We start from the raw sequence: 19,129 nt of genomic DNA, 5'->3' as shown, positions 1-19,129 counted from the left end.
CATGGTAGCACTTTGACCAAGAGACAGGGTAGAAGAAAGAAAACACAATGAAGTGTCCTTCAAAGGAATTAAACAGGATCTGAATTAGAGATCAAGCATAACTGATTTACAGTAATTTGCACAGGATCAAAAAATTTTCACCTCCAAATCCAGGACATGTTTGCATTTGTGCCTGCTCTTGTTAAGGAGGTAACTTTCACTCTTTGATGTGAGCATCTTCCCTGTGCATGGATGTCATCTCCAAGATGTCCTCACACAGGAATTTGGGCCAGGTACAGTATACTTCAGTAGCAGGAAACCTATTCCAATCCAATGCAAACACCCCTTGTACTGTGCATCCTTTCTTTCTGCATGTACAGGACACTCCTGAGAGGTTCCATCAATCCACAAAGTACCAGCCAGCATGCCTCTCTCGAAACAGAGAAGAACTAAAGGAACCTAAAGACTAGAAAACTGCCACAAATTTAGGATTTAAATCCCCTGCTTCTTCCCATAAGAAAAACCTTTCATCTTACCTTCCTGCCCACCCCAATGGGCATGCAGACACGCTACCTTCTTTAGAAATTTCACATACGTAGATTACAGCACAGCACGTATAAACTGCTTTTCTTTCAAAGACCCTTTAGAAGCAGTCCCCCGATTTCCAGAAATCTGTGGATCACAAGTTGAAAGCCACTGACATACGGACACTGCACCTCATGGGGAAAGATGAGAAAAGCAGTGGATTGAAGATCGAGAAAAGAAAGTTACTGTGGGCCAGCCAGGTAACAGACTGGTAATCATCAAGTTTGATTTTAAATCAAGGTTTGCTTTGTTTCTATGTATGTGCTCTCATTAAAACAGGAATTAGCTTGGGGCATCCCAGTTGTGTAAGTCAGCCCTCAGGTAAGACTTGATGGTCCAGTTACTCCCTCTTCAGGCATGGAAGCCCATTAGAGTGATGATAACTGTGCCCAGTATTTGCATCCTTGCTACATATTTTGCCCCGTTACATCTAAAGCTCAGCAAGGCTAGATGATAAAATGCTTGGGGGCTAGTTTGGCCCTCTTATACTTAGAACTGTAAGGTGATGTGCACCTATAAGCACCCTTAAGGTGCTCTATATGCACCATCATGAAGAGAGCTCCACTCTTGCAGCCCTTTGACGTGAGACATTCTCAGCAGCTAACAGACATAGCCAGGAAAGCATTTTCCTTGCAGTACCACCCCATCAGTGGCATCCACCGTACACATATTGAACCCCTCACCCTCTTTACTCCTATTTACTGGGAAGGCCACATTAGGGAAAAAAGGTTATGCTTAAAGGAGCTTTACTGGGGGAACAAAAGCATGTGGCTCTCCACAAACAGATTACCAAGACAGTAAACATCCAGCAGTGTAGAGGGAAATCTCCACAGTCTTTAGACAGCTGTACAGCTGTCATTAATGAAAAGGAGAGGAAATCTTTTCAAAGTGAAAATATGCCTAGATCTGCCCCTATACGTTAGAGAGGCAGGAGATCTAAGCATCAGTTTTTAATGAGGTAGAGCCTGAAAAGAATTCCATATATGTTAGGTGATGTAAGAAGCATTCTGTCACAAAACAGAAAGTGTTGCAACCATGCCTCACTGCATGAATCGAATTACTAGAAAAACAGCCAGAATCCAAATGTGGAAGATACCTCATCATTTAAGACTGTTAAAATAAAACATGCACTGTTGCACGTAATCTTGCATTGGCATTCAAGAAGTGGACTAAATTATCTGATGCTTGGGTTCTCATTCATATGCATTTGTGTTTGCAGAGACGGCATATTCATAAAGACTGAATCTAAAAGGGCACCCTCATATTGCAACTTCTTAGCATCCCTAATGTAAATTTCACTAAGCAAGAGATCAGTGTGATTCACTTATCCATGCTGCAAGTATAATGCTTTTAAAGTGAGTAAAGAACCTACGATCTGATCTATCCGACACTGCTTTGCTGCAAACATTCCAGATATCCTGTACCCCAGCCTGCTGCATCCTTTACAAACCGCCACCTTTGGTGTACCGGACTCAACGTGAGATAATTCATCTTAAAAAAACAATGGAGAGTGTGGGGACAAGAGAAACAATTCATGCTATTTAAACATGGACATTTTCCTTCTCCATTCTGACAGAGGATGAAGGATCCAGTATCTAGCATTGCCAGTGAGGGCTCATTAAAAAAAGGCTGCCCTATGCAGCTAAAAGCATAGGTGACTGTACTGCTGGCAACAGATATGTCTCCAGCATGGTCTTAAATCCAAAGGGACCCTCTGGAGAAACCATACTAGGAATCAAAAGTATTAAAGCCATGAACCCTGGCTCAAACGGAGGCTGCTCAGAGTGTCATAGCATCCCTGCGAATAGCTGACAGTGGATCTGCCTCACTATCACTTACAGAATGGACTCGAATCTCTCCTAGAGCACAATATTAAAGTAGGGCAATCAAAGACCTAATTAGCAGTGACTGCATCAGGGAATGGAAGATGGAAATGGGGCTGAGCACAGCGCAAGGATACATTTCTCTTTCACACAGACCCTGTACGCTGACCCCCAGTAGCCACCCAGAGTTCACCTTCAGCATCTGACCCAGACCTCCGGTCTTAACCCAGGTCTCAGAGGGAAGGCTGAACATGCAGCTGTGTGTTGTTGCTACACCTCTGATAGATGTGCTGCAGTATGTCGCTGAAAGCCTGACAGTCATGTTCTCTAGGGACACCCAGGCTTCCAGCATCAGCGAGGTGAAAGGCAGCTGCCATTCGCCCCAGCACCAGCTGGAGAAGCCACAGCAATGTGTAAAGAGTGTCAGCAGTGAAAGCCTCGGGGGCGAAGAGGAAAAGAAACGACGTCACTGTAATGGAACCCTTCCCTGCCTGTCTGTCTGTCTGTCTGTCTGTCAGCAAGGACTTCTGAGTCAATAAATAGCAGTCAGAATGCACAATTCCTGCTGACCTGCAGTCCCCCCTTCATCTCTGGAGAAAATAAACATGGGCTGTGGGTGCTGAGCTGCTCTGCCTTCTTCAGAGCCTCCATTGTATTTGTGTTTGCAGCGTTTCAGCCAGCAACACTGGGCAACGTTCACTTGGTACTCCCAGGAACTTGGAGGAACTCCCTGGTTGTTATGAGATTACCCCTTCACTGCAAAATAAACGGCTCTTTACAGATACCCTCTCAGGGGTCTTCCCTCACAGATGTCCAGGAGTCAGGAGGGGTCAGGACAGGAGAGATTTGACATTATGTATAAATCCTCTCAGTGCAAGCTGCAGCCGCCAGAACAATGCCATTCACTGTCCAAAGTGTCCACGGGAACAGGAGCTGCCTCTGGAAAGCCTAAAGGACGCTTTCTGTCTCGCACCTCAGCCGGCAGCAGCACCTTACATGTCTGCAGGCGGCTCAAAATCGGATGCGGAAGGGAGCTCCTGATCACTTGTGTCTGAACAGAAACACCCGTTGCCATATCCGAGTTTTCCCTGTTCCTAGGGGAAAGTGTTTTGGTTTGGGATTCTCTCACTACCTTATTCCACATCTTAATAGAGCCATTTGTCCTTGCTATCAGTCAATGTTTCACAGTATAGTTGTCAAACTACTGATTTAGTAACAAAAAGCCCAGTATCCCTCATGCTTGCTATTTGCTTGGGGGGGAATGAAGGGACAGAAGTGCCTTTGTTTCTCAATTTGCCAGCAGCAGTAGCAGACTGCTATTTCATATTTGGTCTGGCCGTTAAAGGGGGTGAGGCATACTTTGCCTGTGGGCTTCACAGGTACTTGATGACAATGGGGTGGTTCAAATGCTTTCTGGATTGCGTTCCACTTTCTCCAAATTGGACCCTGGCGGTGATAGATCCCTCCAGCCCTATTCTCCAGGACCATGATGCTGCTTGCTACTAGCCTCATCCCATTCCCAATTTCCAGTTTCAGATTTTCTGTACCCTGTTCTTTGAGACTGTAAGCGCTCTAAGGCAGGGACTGTTTCACACAATGCCTGGAAAACACCTGATACACTGAGACGCTCCATCGGCAACTTATTCAAGCCGCTTTTCCTCCTTCTTCCCCCCACCCCCTCCAAACACTCAGTTAAAAGACAAAAAGATTTAAAGATGTATCAGTCTGGCAGGGAAGGTGCAGGATTATTTGTTTGCTTCTTTGAATTTAAAAAAAAAGATTACTACTGCCAATTTTTGACAACGGAGAACAGAAGGGATTTTCTTCAGAAAAAAACAGAGTATACAAATATTCTAGCAGGTTTCAGGTCACTTGTCTCCTGAGCTTATTTGGGGTCATTCTGAAAGCCAAGGCTGCTTCACAATTTGCAGAATTTGCTTTCTGTGTTTTCACCTAGAGTACTGTTGTTTGCAAGGCAGTCCTGCAAGCCTGAAAAACCATCCAAAGATCACACCACAGTCCTGAGGCTGAGCTAGTATGAAGGCGAGACACACTTCACCAAATGTTGTACAGAAGAGTGGCCCATCAGGACACAAGGGTGGAGAATTGATCTCACAGGTGACATGCACAAGAGTGTGTGGCATAAGGTGTTAAGCAGAAACTTCTCAGAGGAAAGGGCAGAACAGCAATCACGAGTGGCGTGAGCTGGTCTGGGGGGCACAGTCTGCTCTGCTGCGCAGTCAGAGCCCCTGCTTCCCACAGCTCTGCAGCCCATGCAGAACTCACTCACTGTAAATCACGCTCTAGAAATCGCAGTTTATATTTTAAAAAGCTTCTGACAATTGCAGTTATGGAAATACCTGTGAGAACCTGAACCGGGAGTAAACTATTGCAGCAATGTAGAGCTGCCTTGGAGCTAGAAGTAACAGTTCTCGCATCACCTTCTCGAAGCATTTCAGTCACAGCCTCATTAACTCATTTATTCTGCAGCAATGGAATTTGGCATTTTCCCATAACACGTAAATACAGTACTTTACCAATATCTGTAGTCAGGTACCTGACATCAGTTTCTGGCCAGCTTGCAAGCCAAATGCATGCAAAGCCAGGGAATAGGCTCTTCTGGCAAGGGAGGCAGACCTGGCACATGGCAGCAGCAAGGCTGAGGACTGGGATCTGATAAGCTGCTGAAGCCATCTACAAGTTAACTCCTTCCCAGGCACATACCGGAAAAAAAGTCCTGGACTATGCTTCTTGAAACAATACTTCACTAAACAAGGCCCTGACAATGGAGATAGATTGCCTGGAGACATTGTGAGGCCAAGAAAAGATAAAAGCTTTCTTAAAAGAATGGTTGAAAATATTCATTGCCATATTGTGGTGATGACTATTTTCAGCAGATATGGGCCACAGCTGCACATGTTTGTGTGAAGAAAGGAAGACAAGAATGAAAGGATTTTTTTTATATCATTACCGTTTGGTCCCATCTCATTACAGAATATACAGAAGCTGGCTTTGCAAAGGATACGTTCTTTTGAATCCTTGTGGCTTGGAGCCAGAGCTAAGGTAACTGAATTCCCACAGTTGATAATTAATTTAATTTAATTTAAGCCATTAATGAGATACAGAATCTAACTCACTTTACAGCAGTGTAGGTCCTAGCCTACATGCTATACCAGGTCTATGTACTGTATAAATAATACTATGTTAAGAAACTATTTCTGTTGCAAAGTCAAACATTTGGATGTTAAAGACCATCAGCAATAAGCCTGACCTTATTTCAGCCCTATCTATGAGCTACCTTACCATCTTTAATTACATAACCACGTAACAATTTTCCACTGGATCTCTGTTGAAGATCCTGTATATTTGAGGTCTTCTTTTATACTCATTGTTCAATAGGTAGTTCATGTCTTATTTACTGCATATCATCCAAACTCTGCTCTGAAGCCTGAATCATTAATTTTCTAGGGTTTTTTTTTCTGTTATGATTAATTTTTGAATTTCCAATGTGTGGAAATTCCTGTTATGTTTTCGGAGAAAAGCATCTGAGGTCCGTGCCTCTACCCTGTCATGCTTCCAGTCCTACCTGTAAGCCCCCCACCCTTTCTCAGAACATCAGCCCAGCAGCTCTTTGTCCCAATGTCTTCGTTCCCAGTACTTTGGTCCCAGCTTCCTACCTTCTGCAGTCTTGTCACAAAGGTTCCTTCTCCTCTCCCATGCTCTGTCAGACAAATACTGAAACCACAGCAGAGGCAGCAACGCTGTTCATTTCCTGTGCCCTGAGACAGCACGGCCACACCACGTACGCTACTGTGCCGGTGGGAGAAAAGGTTGCCGTCCACCCCTTGGTTTGAGAACGGGCAGAAATCCTTCAGCGAACATGCATTTCTAATGTCTTTGTGTAAAGCGGGAGTTTCTGAGGCTCATAACTTGAGTAAATGTGGGAAAATTTTCACGGAAATGGGCAAGTATACATTCCTGACATCAGAGGGATCCTCCACATCAACTGATGATCAAAAGACAAGTCTTTCATCCAAATTAGGTAGGGATTATTAATTCTTACTGGTATCCCTTTCAGGGCTTTTTTTTAGCGTATACATGAGAATAAAGTCTCCCTAATTTTTTTCTGAAAACTCAATTATTTTTCCTCCCTTTTTCAAAGAAAGGGGAAAAGAAGGATGCAAGGTACAGAGATCAATCCCTGACATGGGAAATTTCACCCTAGTTATTTCAAATGTAGCAAAGTTCACACACAGCTGAAACAAGGCATTATAATGATGCGGCATAAATTTTCAACATGCTTAATCATAAACATTTCCTTGTATGTTGGCTATAACAATCAGCTTCCAGGACTATTTCTGTTAAATGGAAAACAAAACTCTGTTTTGCTCTCATATTGATTAAAAGGTGTGCTAAGATCCTGCAAATATTTAGTCAAAAACTTGTTAATAATCCTTCCTGCATCGTATTGAAAATGTTTGGCTCAGTCTGAGCAACCTCTTCAACTGAATTCCCAAAGCCAACCCACAGCCATCATAATGCAGAGTTTTACCTTCCTGTCCCAATATACATGACACGGATAAAACCAGAGCAGTACAGCAGGGTGCCCAATACAAATTAACCAGGGGATCATTAAAGACTCCAAGCTATCAGCTTGGAGACTCACCTTCCTCTCCTTCTCCTGCCAGCAGCCCATCCACCTTCCCAAGCCCCATGGCCGCTCCCCTTCAACCCGTTGCCCCCACCACCATGGCACACCTTGGTCTCTACCTGAGGTGGGCAGTTGGCCAGGGCCCATGCTATGCAGGTCACATGGAAAACAGGCTGGAGAACAACAGGAAACCATTGTTTCTCATGCTAAAGAAAGGAGTGACCAGAAGTGAATGAGCAAAATGCTCATGTGCCTGACTCCTGTGACACTATGGTCAGGGTGAGCTCCAGCTCAGTTTTTTATCAGTCTTAGCATCAGGGTTGAGGACTGATTAGAAAACTGAACTGCCTTCTCCCCAGAAAGGCTGGAGGAGAAGGTGATTTTTCTGGCCTGGGTGAGGTGCTTTGAAAGGGGATCCCAACGCACGTTGATAGGGGAGCCGGCAGTTCTGCTGCTTTGTTGGTACCTGTTTTGTGGACAAAAAAATGACTTCAGTTTCCAATGCTGTAAATCTGGAACCCCTCATCACCACCAAATTAATAAAAACGTCTTTAAAAAGTGAATAAAAAACATGTAAAAAGCACTAAGTAGCCAGAGTCTGGCGCTTGAAGCCCAAGATCGGATGGTAGAGAGGGAGCAGGGGGTCGCTTTCTCACCTAGGTAATGATTATACGAGCCCCATAAGGACATAGTTAAATCAAGTATTAAGAAGCCTGCACTTAAGAGGGGGAAAATATGTCAATCACACTTTGCCTTTGACAAAAGGAAATTCCTTGAAACTGAGAATGGGGAGAGAGCGGGAGGGAGAGTGTCTCGTCATGTGGGTGGCCAGGAAACTGGAGGCCAGAAAAGTACGAGAGAGAGAAAGAGTAAGAGACAGGGGGGGGAAAAAACCCACCAGACTGAATTCTAATCCAAATGCTGTGAGGCGTTCACACCAGGCCTTGTGAGAATATTAACAAGGTTACAGGAGAGGGGCCTTTAGCCTCGGGAATTATTAGTGAATATGGAATTATATTTGCGCAAACACAACCAGATGCAAGCAGCTAAATGCTCTGCAGATGTGAAAGGAGACGGAGTGTGTTCCAAATGGGCAGCAGCTTCATGCGTTTTAACCCTCCATCGTGGTGCCTGGTTGCCTGTCTGAGAGGGCTGCTTTTCTGAAATGGCAATGGGATGGAAGGGACAGGGTCTTCTTTTTTATCAGAAATTCGAACACGGGTACACTTTAGGGATTATTCTTCCCCAGAGCCACTAGCATCTCCCAGCTGACTATCACGCTGAAGAATACATCCTGACTACATTCTTTTATCTCTCTGTGCCTTAGATTAATTTCCTGCAAGTTTTCATTTTTCTTCCATTTTGCCATGTCTTTTTCTAAAATCTCCCTCTGTCCTCCTTCCCTATTTTTCCTCATTGTTTGCTCTCTCTGGTTGCATTGTCTAACTCCATTGTGGCCTCAGCAGTTAGCCCGTATGCACGACATCGCAGGCTGTTTCCATTAGAATGAGAAATTGATTACAAGAGCCAGGTATTTCTTTGAAGTAATCCTGTTTTACTACAAACAAAGTCCTGCTTCTTGAAATACAGTAAGATTGAACAAGAATCCACTGCTTTGCTCATGATCCCAGATCTGCTTGCAGTCAGGGCTCTGCTCAACAAGCTCCTTCCCTTGGCTTTCTTTCAAGGCCATTGTGTATTCACTTCATTTCTTGCACCATGATTTTTGGGTTTGCTCCCTGCCTGTTCCCTCTTGCTTTCCACTGTTTCATTCACTCTAATCAATCCTCTGACCCTGCATTCAATGTTTACTTTGGGCAGTAGCCTCCATTGTTTAAGTTATTACTAAACACAGGGTGTTCCCTCTTTTAGCCAGTGTGGAAGGCAGCGAGCATACCTAGCACCCTGAGTGGGATTTATGGATGATTCGAAACCAAAAAGCTGCCTCTCAGCTCCCAAACTCACATTATTAGGGCACAATACCAGGAACTCAGTGTCTCAGTTGAGAATGCAGCTTCATCGTTCTAGATGAACCGTTACTTCCAAAGTAATTACAGTCCCTACTCTGAAGAGGAGAGAGCATATACTGACTCTTTAAAGATCAACTTTATCAATTTAAGTACAAAGCCATTGAAATGGCCGTAGGCATATTTGTAAAGGTTTTTAGTGTCGTTCCGTGGCAGGGTTAGGACTTCTGCTCAAGAGGAAATTTTCTGCTATGAAGAATAATGGCAGCAAATGACTGTTCATCCTATAGAATTGTAAATGTAAAAGTATGGAGATCTGGAGGCTTATGTATGTGGGATTTTAACAGATTACAGTTTGACTTGGGTGAGTATGCTAATTGTGGTTTTAATTACCTGAATGTTTTGAATTCCTATTAAGTAAGATCTCGCCCATTTATTTCCTTGAATCACAATGCTTGGTTTCAAAAATAATCACAACATTTCTACAGTAAGGCTTGTGCAAAAATTACTGATAATGTATGCCCTCAGATTTCATCATCTTTTAAAATATTTTCTATCATTGAATGCATGTTTTAGAGGCAATTAAAGACTCTAGAGTCAGGGCAGAATTTTCAAACTCAGGCATGCTTTATTGATTATTCTTTACTCCCTATGAAAAACACAGTGTACTCTCCTTAACAGTACAATATGTATGGTTTGATTACAAAACAAATTTTCCGGTAATTTCAAAGATGTATTTGAATATATTAATTTGCTGAGAGATTAAAAATCAGGCATTTAAAAAAATGGACCACCCATTATTAGACCTCCCTTTGTCTCCTATCTTGGTAAAAAGAACACAGACTCCAGCAACCCAAGAGTATACGAGGCAGGAGGCTGCCCAGTGAAAAGGGAGGGTGGAAAAATATCACATCTTCATAGATGAAATGCTTATTATTCTGTGACAAAAATTGTTTCCTATTAACACTGTCAAATAAGAATTTTGTTCTCTTTATGGGGGAGTCAAGGCATCAATGGGAAAGAGCAGCAAAAAGGACTTCAACCTCCCCTACAAAACTGGCTAAAAGCTCTGCTAGCTCCCACATAAGTGGAACTCATTGTAACCTTGCACGAAGACTTTATTTCACTTGCTTCTTGTAATTAAGCTGGTTTTGTTTGGGTATTTTTCCTGTTGCATGTAATCTTGTTTTCCCTTCAGGCAGGGCCCAGAGGCTGCTCGGTGGACCACCGCCTCCCCTCAACATGGCTGCCGCTCCCCAGTGCTCTGGATGGGCCGAGAGCGGTGGCAGGCCTCAGCTGGTGGCAACGCTGAGAAGGCTTTTCTCCATTGTTCCCAACGGGGTCTGTGTTTTATGATGCCTCACAGTATAGGCAGCCACCATCTCCCCCGAGGGCAACGGCAGTTTCTGTTTCGTGGAGAACAATGGATGATGGTGGCCAGTCCAAAAGGGAACAATTCTGCATGGGGGGGAAAACAACAACAAAACAACTTTTAGTTACAAAAAATAACAGCAAGTATGGCATTCATACGAAGCATCTGGGAGGAAAGCACCTATTGTGCCAGATCCTCTTTACACACAAGCTGAGAGGGAGGTGGGAGGCAGCGTGCTCATTTTCTGCACTGAAGGGGAAGCCAGGAGCACCCCTCCCTGGAGGAGTGATGGAGAGGAAAGCGGACATGTGTAGATGGCTGGCTCCAGGCTTGTAAGCAATGTGGACAAAATCATATTTTGCTGCCCAAAGGAGAAGGGACAGGGTCACTTCTGCCATGAGATGGAGGAAAGGTGAGGAGCTGAGGCAGAGGGCTCAGGGAAAAGCTGTGAAGAGCTGATCAGTCGCTGCCGCCATCACCAAGAGGCCAGACGAGCTGGAGACATGGACTGATGCTGCTTGGCGGTGCCGCCCTCCTGCCCAGCCAGAGCTGATGCCCATGCAAGCCCCTCGCTTCCTCAGCAGCGGCGGTCGGCCTGGCTCTCTAAGCCTGTGGCACAAGAAAAGCAGGTGGCAGAGCAAGGAGGTTTTGCTGTCACCCCCAACCAACCTGATGCTCTAGGCAGCTGGTCACTCTGCCTGAATTAAGTGCCAGTTTGGCATACAAGGGGAGCGGGATTGTGTGAGCCTGGGGAATTTCATACATTCACAGAATAAAGCCAGGCTAAGGGAATGCAAACAAGGGGATCGTGTATGAAGAATAATTAATGGTGGGAGGTGACAAATCAGCAGGAATTTGGAGTGCAGAAAGCAAAGAGTGCTAGAGTCTATTTCAGCAACGTTTCATTGCTCTGGTGAAACAAAGCAGCTGCAAACCCAGTCAAAGCATCCCATAAACCATAGGTGTTCTGCGTTCCCCAGATGGGAACACAGTAGTCAGAGCATAGCCATGAATGTGCGTATAAATGGTAAAATAAAAAAATTAACATTGAAAATCTTTATCTGGGAGCGTTATTTAATATTACATTAACACACGTGAGTGATTTTTTTTAGAGATAATTATAACAACTCTGCATTTTATGTACTTCAGTCTTTCTTGTATCTAGAAATACACTTGGCTGTGCCATATCTACATTTTTGTAAAGTGTTTATTTTGGTACTTTGTGACAGTCTTATTTTTTAAATTAACATAAAATACTCAGTGAAGTGTATATTGAACTGTACATTAAATGGATGTTACATCATTACCAGTTCAACAGGTGTTAAGCCCCTGATCCCACATGAGCAATTAGTATTTTTATTAACCACATATAGAAGAAAATATGAAAGCACTGCTAGTAAAGTTTGCAAATGATGCACAGCTTGGTGGAATGATAAACAGTGTTGAGAAAGAGCCAGTTACACACAGCTGGGTTGTTTGGTAGGAAGGGGAACTCATTCAAGCAATGTGTCTGAACACACATAAATGGGGAAGGTCACACACCTGGAAACAAAAAACCTATGTCACTCTTACAAGTTGGGGGACTGTGGAAACCACCGACACTGAAATTGGTAGACAGAGATGAGATAGAAAGAATGTGAGCTCTCAGTGCAGTGCAGCAGCTAACACTATTCTCAAATATATAAATGTTATTTATTGTTCTATCAATCTGTGCATCATCTGCAAACTTTCTTAGCAACACTTCTATTTTCTTTTTTAGCAGATGGTTGAGTACAAGCAGACGAATTACACTGAGAATAGCAATAGTATTGTGGCACCTTTTGGTGCTTACCCTGAACAGAAGAGCTTGAAAAACTGAAAAGATTAAGGAGCCACAATTGTAATTTAAAATGTGTAAAGCCTGTTTTATGACAGTTTTGAAAAAAATCAGTCCATGCCATTTCTTTAAGGAAAAAAAAAAAATTCTTTGATTAAAAGGGGAGAAGATTTCTGAAAGTAAAACATGTTTTAGCTTAAAAGGCAATGAGGTTATACAATCTAAAATTGGAAAGTGAAATTAGACTAAATAGATAGGAAGTAGGGCATATTTTTTAGGAACTGGAACAATTTATAAAAATAAATCATAGGTTCTACATCAATGACTTTTCAAAAGTGTCTGGTGCCTAATGAGCCCTGATTTAAATGCGTATTAGGCAAGCAGATCTGTGTACCCTACTCTCACATCTGTAAGATCCTTATTCCAATAAGCAGGTCGAGGGATTCACTTCATTATTCTTTGTAGAGTCTCTTCTGAGAACCTTGGACAGACATGTAAGTCATGGGCAAATGTTCACACTGTAATATGTCCTCCAGAGATAGTGAGAGAGATGTCATGCTAATTCCCATTGTAAAAAGGCAGCTGTGAGGTTCTCTTACTAAACTGAGCAACCAGAGTTACAAAGCAGAGGTTCAGACTGTGTGAATTCCTACCTATTCCTGAATTTTCCAAACCTGTTTGCTTATGGGATTTTTCCTAACTGACAATTTCTTAACTTTGCCAAAATTGTTTAAAACTTTTAAGTTTTCTTCATTTTTCTATTAATTCTGGTAATAATATTTGCAGTCTTAAGAGTCTTTAATATGTTCACAGGTATGGAAATATCACCATCAGTTGGGTATACCTGAAGGAGGTTTGGCAGATGGGTGAAATGATTAGGAGAGAGAAGACCATCCTCACTAATAATGTTGCCCAGAGTAAAACTCTAGTCCACGGACTGTTACTTGAAGACGTGCTTCCACCTCAGAAAGGAAGAATTGCTGTTGTGTACCAGCAAAAGCCTCCTCGGTGCCCAAGACGATTATGACTGAAGAACCAGTCCATGGTAAAATCCATGATGATTTTACCAGACTGTTTCCCAGATGTGTTCCAGTTTTTCATACAACTTAACAGATTTTTGGGTATAATGGGGTGAGGGAGTACATGAATCTAGTGAAATATATTTTGGGTGGTATTTGCATTGATGCATATTAGTATATCGAAGTTTTAAAAGAAGGGCATTTATGTAGGAGATAGGAAGGTCTCAGGGCAGCATCTAAACGAGTAACATTTCCTTCTTTCCAGGGCTAAGTTCCTGTAAGAATACCAGAAAGTACGAGAAAGTACTCTATATCTGGCCCCCAGTGCTTCTTACAACATCTTTTCTCTCCTTTTCCAGTCTTGTGTTCTTTAAAAGCAGACAGATATGGATGATACGTCAGCACTAATTTTTTCTTTGTGAAGTCTGTTGACATAGCCATTTTTTTCTGTCTGTGGATATCATTTAACTTATAGAGGGTAAGTATGTCCATTCACCATTTCTACTGACGGTCCCTAAGAACACTTATCTGGACAGCAATATTTGCATATAAAACTGAATTTCAGATACAAAATACAGGAGTTATTAACAGCACTGCTTATGTTACACCCAAAAATATGTTAAGCATTTTAGAGATATAGAATAAGACAGCTCTCTGCTGGGAACAACGATCGAAGGTTTCCTCAGACACCCAGGCTGGATTAACCACCGGAAATAATAGCAGAATTGGGTTTGCTATTTACTGTAGTAAAGCAACCTTGTCTATAAACTCCTTATTGCTGCAAACCAAAGGTGTGTGTCTGGGGAGGGCAAGCTTTTCCCCTTGATGTTCCAGGACATGGAAATACAATCCTTTTTCAGACACAGATGTTTGCAATAGAAAACTTTCACTCCGCTCTCTTCTGTTTTTAATCTGCTCATGACAGGAAACACAGATTCAAAATGAATGTAAAGAACACAGTCACCGTAACTGATGATAATAGAAAAGAACATGTAGGAAAGATTTCTTTTTCCCAACATATTACAGGGAGAAAAGGTTTACAGATTTCAGAAGATTCTAGGTGCTTTTATTTCTCAGTGGCTACCAGTACAGTGTTCTTCCATGAACTTCACAGGATATAGCTCTCTGCAATGCTATGATACTATCAACAGTTTCAGCATACAAAAGATAATACGCTTCTTCATGCTCTCTGCCAGATCTTCAGCACTTTCAAACTACTACCCTGCCAAAGCTTCACTGAACAGACAGATGTATAAAAATGGTCAAAGATTCTTCCATAGCATGTGTAAAATGTAAAATGAAACAGGTAAGAGTAATTGATTCACCCTCTTCAGCCAGTCTTGCTGCTAACCTCTAGGCGCTCAAGATTTTCAAAGACGTACTTTTAAACTACGCCAACCTACACATCTCAAGTGACGTTCTTTAGGTATGACAATGTGAAGGGGTTGACTGGACTCTTCCCTGTGCTTTTTGGTTGCATGTTCCAACTTCTCCTCTTACTCTGTTCTTCAGATCCCACCCTACCTGGTCTCCCTTCTCTGCCTTCTCTAGTTTGCCTAAATCTCCTTTCCTTGCTCTTTCATTCAGGTAGTACCTTGCTAATGACATCTTTCACTTAAAAAACAATGGGAGTCACAATATTTACATGGCGATTTCTGCAAATTCATTTATCACGCTGTGTGTCATACACTCTTTGATCTGTGTCCGCTTTATCTGTTTAGACTATGAGCTATTTGGAGCAGGGGCTGTCACCTGGTGCGTGCTTGAGCAATGCACAGCACAAAGGGATCCTATTTTAGACAGTACCAGAGCAATACTGTAGCAAACAATAAAAACAATTGTAATTATAATTAGCCCTCCCCCAAGCTACATTAAAAAACATGATCAAACACTCAGAAATTGAGAAATGACGGCATCAACCCTGTGATGCGATTTTAATTCACTTCCCTCTCTTCTTCTGTATAAACATTACGATACTGTCTCTAACTATATGATAGCATACTATTTTTTCTGCAAGGGTCTTCCTTCATTGATTATTGTTCATTTTTTAAAATATTTTTTATTCAAAATGGTGTCCTAAAACTTTCTTACCATAGGATTTTGTCATAATCCCTCAATTGAGTAGAAAATTACTAATTTCCTTTTACGTTATTCTTTGTTAGTTTTATCAGAGAATGTGAATGATTCCAGAGTATTAGTGAAATTATTTTGACAATGTTGACTTGAACAGCCTTTACCCTATTTTAAAGATGGGAGCTAAAGCACAAATAGATTAAGCATAAAACATAAATCTTACACGTTAAATTAAAAGACATAGGTTCTAAATTTTAGGCTGTTTCATGTTTTTAGCATATGGTGTATTAGAAGCACAGTAGCAAAAAATCAGCTTTTAGCTAGGAGTGCATGGAATTTCTGCTAATGTTTCAGGCGAGGAACATAAAATATTTTAGTACACATGATTTTTGACAGTGGCAAGGAATAAAGCCAGGTTTTCAAAATTTATTCAGCTTCTTAACCATTCTTCCTTTTTACAATCTGCTGCCAACATCAAACAACTTCTAATTTCTACGTTAAATAAGATGAAGAGGCTGTGCATAAAAACTCTCTGCACATCCCTAACTAATTCCCAGGACCCCATTCACATTGTACACCAACCAAGGCTGGGTCCTGTGTAAAGCACCGCCTCTTCAAGGCTTCATGAAAGTAAAAGTTTTGTGGGCTGTAGCCCAGCTACAGAGGTCTTTCTACCCAGGAAAAAGAATCGCAGACTTTCTGTTCTGCTCCTAGCACTGTCCTGCATTTTCACTAATCACTTATTTGAGCATATGCCTAAGTCTTCTCTTAAATCATTTTATGGCTGTTGTCTGTAGTTTTTTCCTTGATTTTTCAGTATCTCTTTTTAAGCATGGAAACCCAAAGTGGACTTAGTATTTACTGACTGGTACCCCAGTACTAAAAAAATCACTTAATTGACCATTTCAGCTGCAGGACTGCACTAGCAAAGAGAGTTGCTTGTCCAACATAAACTCCAGATCTTTTGCAGGATCACTGTGTCCCAGGAGACACACACTCACCTGAAAGATACAGTCTAGAACTCTTGTTTCTAAGTCAACAGTCAGTTTGGCGGTATTAAAAACAGAGAATTGCACTAGTGATATTTTGACTGAGTTCTAGTTCATGTTCACCCGTTACTGGTATTTTCCTAATTTGGGCTCAGTAGAGGATTCTGCACATCTAAAGAGTCTTGAATGGATTCACAATGTGCATTGGGGTAATATGGGTAGGGGAAAAGCATCTAGGAATCATACATGAGAAAGTTCAGAAGAGTTTCAGCAGCAGCAGGAAATTTCAGAGGACAATAAATATGAGCAGTGAATCTTTCTCCTCCCCTAACTTGGCCGTCTCTCAGGATGCAAGCCGTCTCGTCTTCTCTGGCATTCTCAAGCCAACCTCTTCCTCTTCTCACCCACCTTGCACCTTCACACCACTCTCCCTCTGGAGTCTTGCCTGCACCAAGAATATCCCGTGCTTATTCTTCTGCCCCTGCTAGATTTCGGTCATAGTAGTAGGCTCTTCTTGTGTTAAAGAGCTGTTGTAAACACTGTATTAATTTTTTTCTTTTTGTTCAGCTTGAGTTTGGGTTCAGCAAAGACTTCAAAGTAATAGCTCAGGCTCAGTTCTGGTTAAAGAAAAAAAAAACAACTTCAAGTTTTTACTTCGGTTTCAATTTGATTTTAAAACATGCTTTATTTTAATACACTCCTATTATCAGAATGGTCTGAGTGATCACCATGTTTTTAGCGTTATTTACAAGTCTGTCAATATTTGTGTCAAGGGCACATCTCAACATAAATTATTCAGTATGTATTTCCAGATTACTGGTAACAGTATTGAGTAGGGCAAAGCACGGGTCACCATAGAACTCTACTAAAAGCCTCCCAATTCAAATTTAACAAGTACTTTTGGAGAGCTGTCAGCTAATCGGCCCTTAGTCATTTAAGGTGTGCTTCTCTGTATGTTTAATGAGAATGCTCTGTGGTACTAAGTCAAAGGTATTACAAAAGCCTAAAAAGTATCACCTTTTACTGTTTCCTTTATTAGCTCAAATTCTAATAACCTTGAAAATTAACACTAATACTTTTTAAGTAGTATTAACTATACCTTCATTCTTTACTCTTTTATCACTGAATCCCACAGAGCTTTTTTCTTCATCATTTTGCCTCAAACCAATGTCTGACTTGCTGATTTATAACAACATTATAATATTTATATTTAGTAGATGCTGAAAGCTTTCTCCTTAGTAATTACATACTGGAAAAGAGTTTGTTTTTAAATTCTTTACAACTGAAAAATTGTCTTAACATTTCCTTATCACATTATCTCAGTTTTCTTTACAACTTTTTGAAGCTGTTTATATTCCATTTGCCTCTTCAGCAGCCCCCTCTTCACCGCGTTAGTTTAAGACAGCTCTACCTGCTCCAAGTAGTCTTCAACAGAGAACAGTTCTAGTTGTGAGACAGAGGCTAAGGCATCTGTGCATCCCTCCCACCATCAGGGTTGTCGCCTGATGCTCCACTCAAAGCACGTCTTCAGTCTCATATTAGTGAGAGCAGCCACAGGCTCTTGTCGAATTTTTTTTGGCCTTAGGACCGGAAAATCTCAAAAAATATCACCTGGACTTTTCCGTTTTTCAGCTTCTTTCCTGATGTGTCCTACAATTCAACCAGCTTCACGTGATTTTTGCCTAGTTATGTTCTCAAAAATGGCCAACACATTTTTGCTGAAACGTAACCCTGAATAAAAATGTCAGACAAAGATGAACATTGCACATAGAAGTTTTCAGCTCAAATTATAAACAATATCTACAGTGATGATGAAAATGATGAAAAAAATATATGTACAATTTCTGGGTTCAAGCTGAAGTTCTTATTGACTGTGCAAAGTAGATTTTTTACAATTTGTATTATAGTAGAGTCTGGGGAACTAAATGAAGATTAGGCTCCAATGTACTAAGCACTGTACATACAGAGTTTTAAAACTTAAAAATTGTTATTAACCAAGGCATCAAACTGAAAATAAATGAACAGTTATGTAAACTTACAGTGTTTCTAGCTATCAAAATTACTTCAGGATTTTACAGTTAGGAACATTCTATGGTAATATCCTCAGTGATAGGGTTTGGACTAATCTTGCTCAATACCGTGTTGGCTACTGGAAATAATCACCCGTACGATGCATAGTGCCACTGATAACAGACCTACAAGTGCACCTTCTTTCCCGATTGCTGGTTTGTTTCCCCAAATCCTGCAGTAGCAGATTCCCACAGTTACTGCCCCAAATGTTTCCAGCCCTGCAGATGAGCTGCAGTTCACATCACCTGAACATTGGTAACAAGCATTTTGTGGCTTCCCAGCCTGGGAATTGAACTGGGTAGAAATTAACTGGGAAGAAACCTGGCACCCTTCCCAGAAGAGCTGGAATGAAGGGTTGATTTACAATGTCTTCAGGAGCACGTTAAACCTCATTTATAACTTCAGTGTTACTTATTTGGTTCTGTTATCTGGTGCATCGGAAGCGGCATGGGCACAAAGATTGGATTTGGGGATGTGACGTGTCAGGGGTGAATGATGAAGAGAGCTGCTTCAGCCTTGGCATTTGAGACAAAGCAGGGCAGATTCAGGGCTGAGAGCAGTTTTTCAGGGTTTTCAGTGGGGATTGACTTTAGGTAGTTTGACGAGTAAACAGGAGTGAAACGGCCAGAGGCAGGCATCTTCAAGTAGGGGCAGGCTGTGGAATCTCAGTGGAAAAGCCGCCGCAGGCACGGTCAGGTGGCCTGAGGGGAGCAGGGGTCAGGGAGACCTCGGAAGTTATACAGGGGCGGGGGGGGGGACACAACACTGGTGGGAGGGGGGGTGTT

The sequence above is a fragment of the Aptenodytes forsteri genome, unplaced genomic scaffold (assembly GCF_000699145.1).
Source record: "Aptenodytes forsteri isolate BGI_AS27 unplaced genomic scaffold, ASM69914v1 Scaffold216, whole genome shotgun sequence".
Lineage (NCBI taxonomy): Eukaryota > Metazoa > Chordata > Aves > Sphenisciformes > Spheniscidae > Aptenodytes > Aptenodytes forsteri.
Note: the sequence above shows the minus strand (reverse complement) of the source record.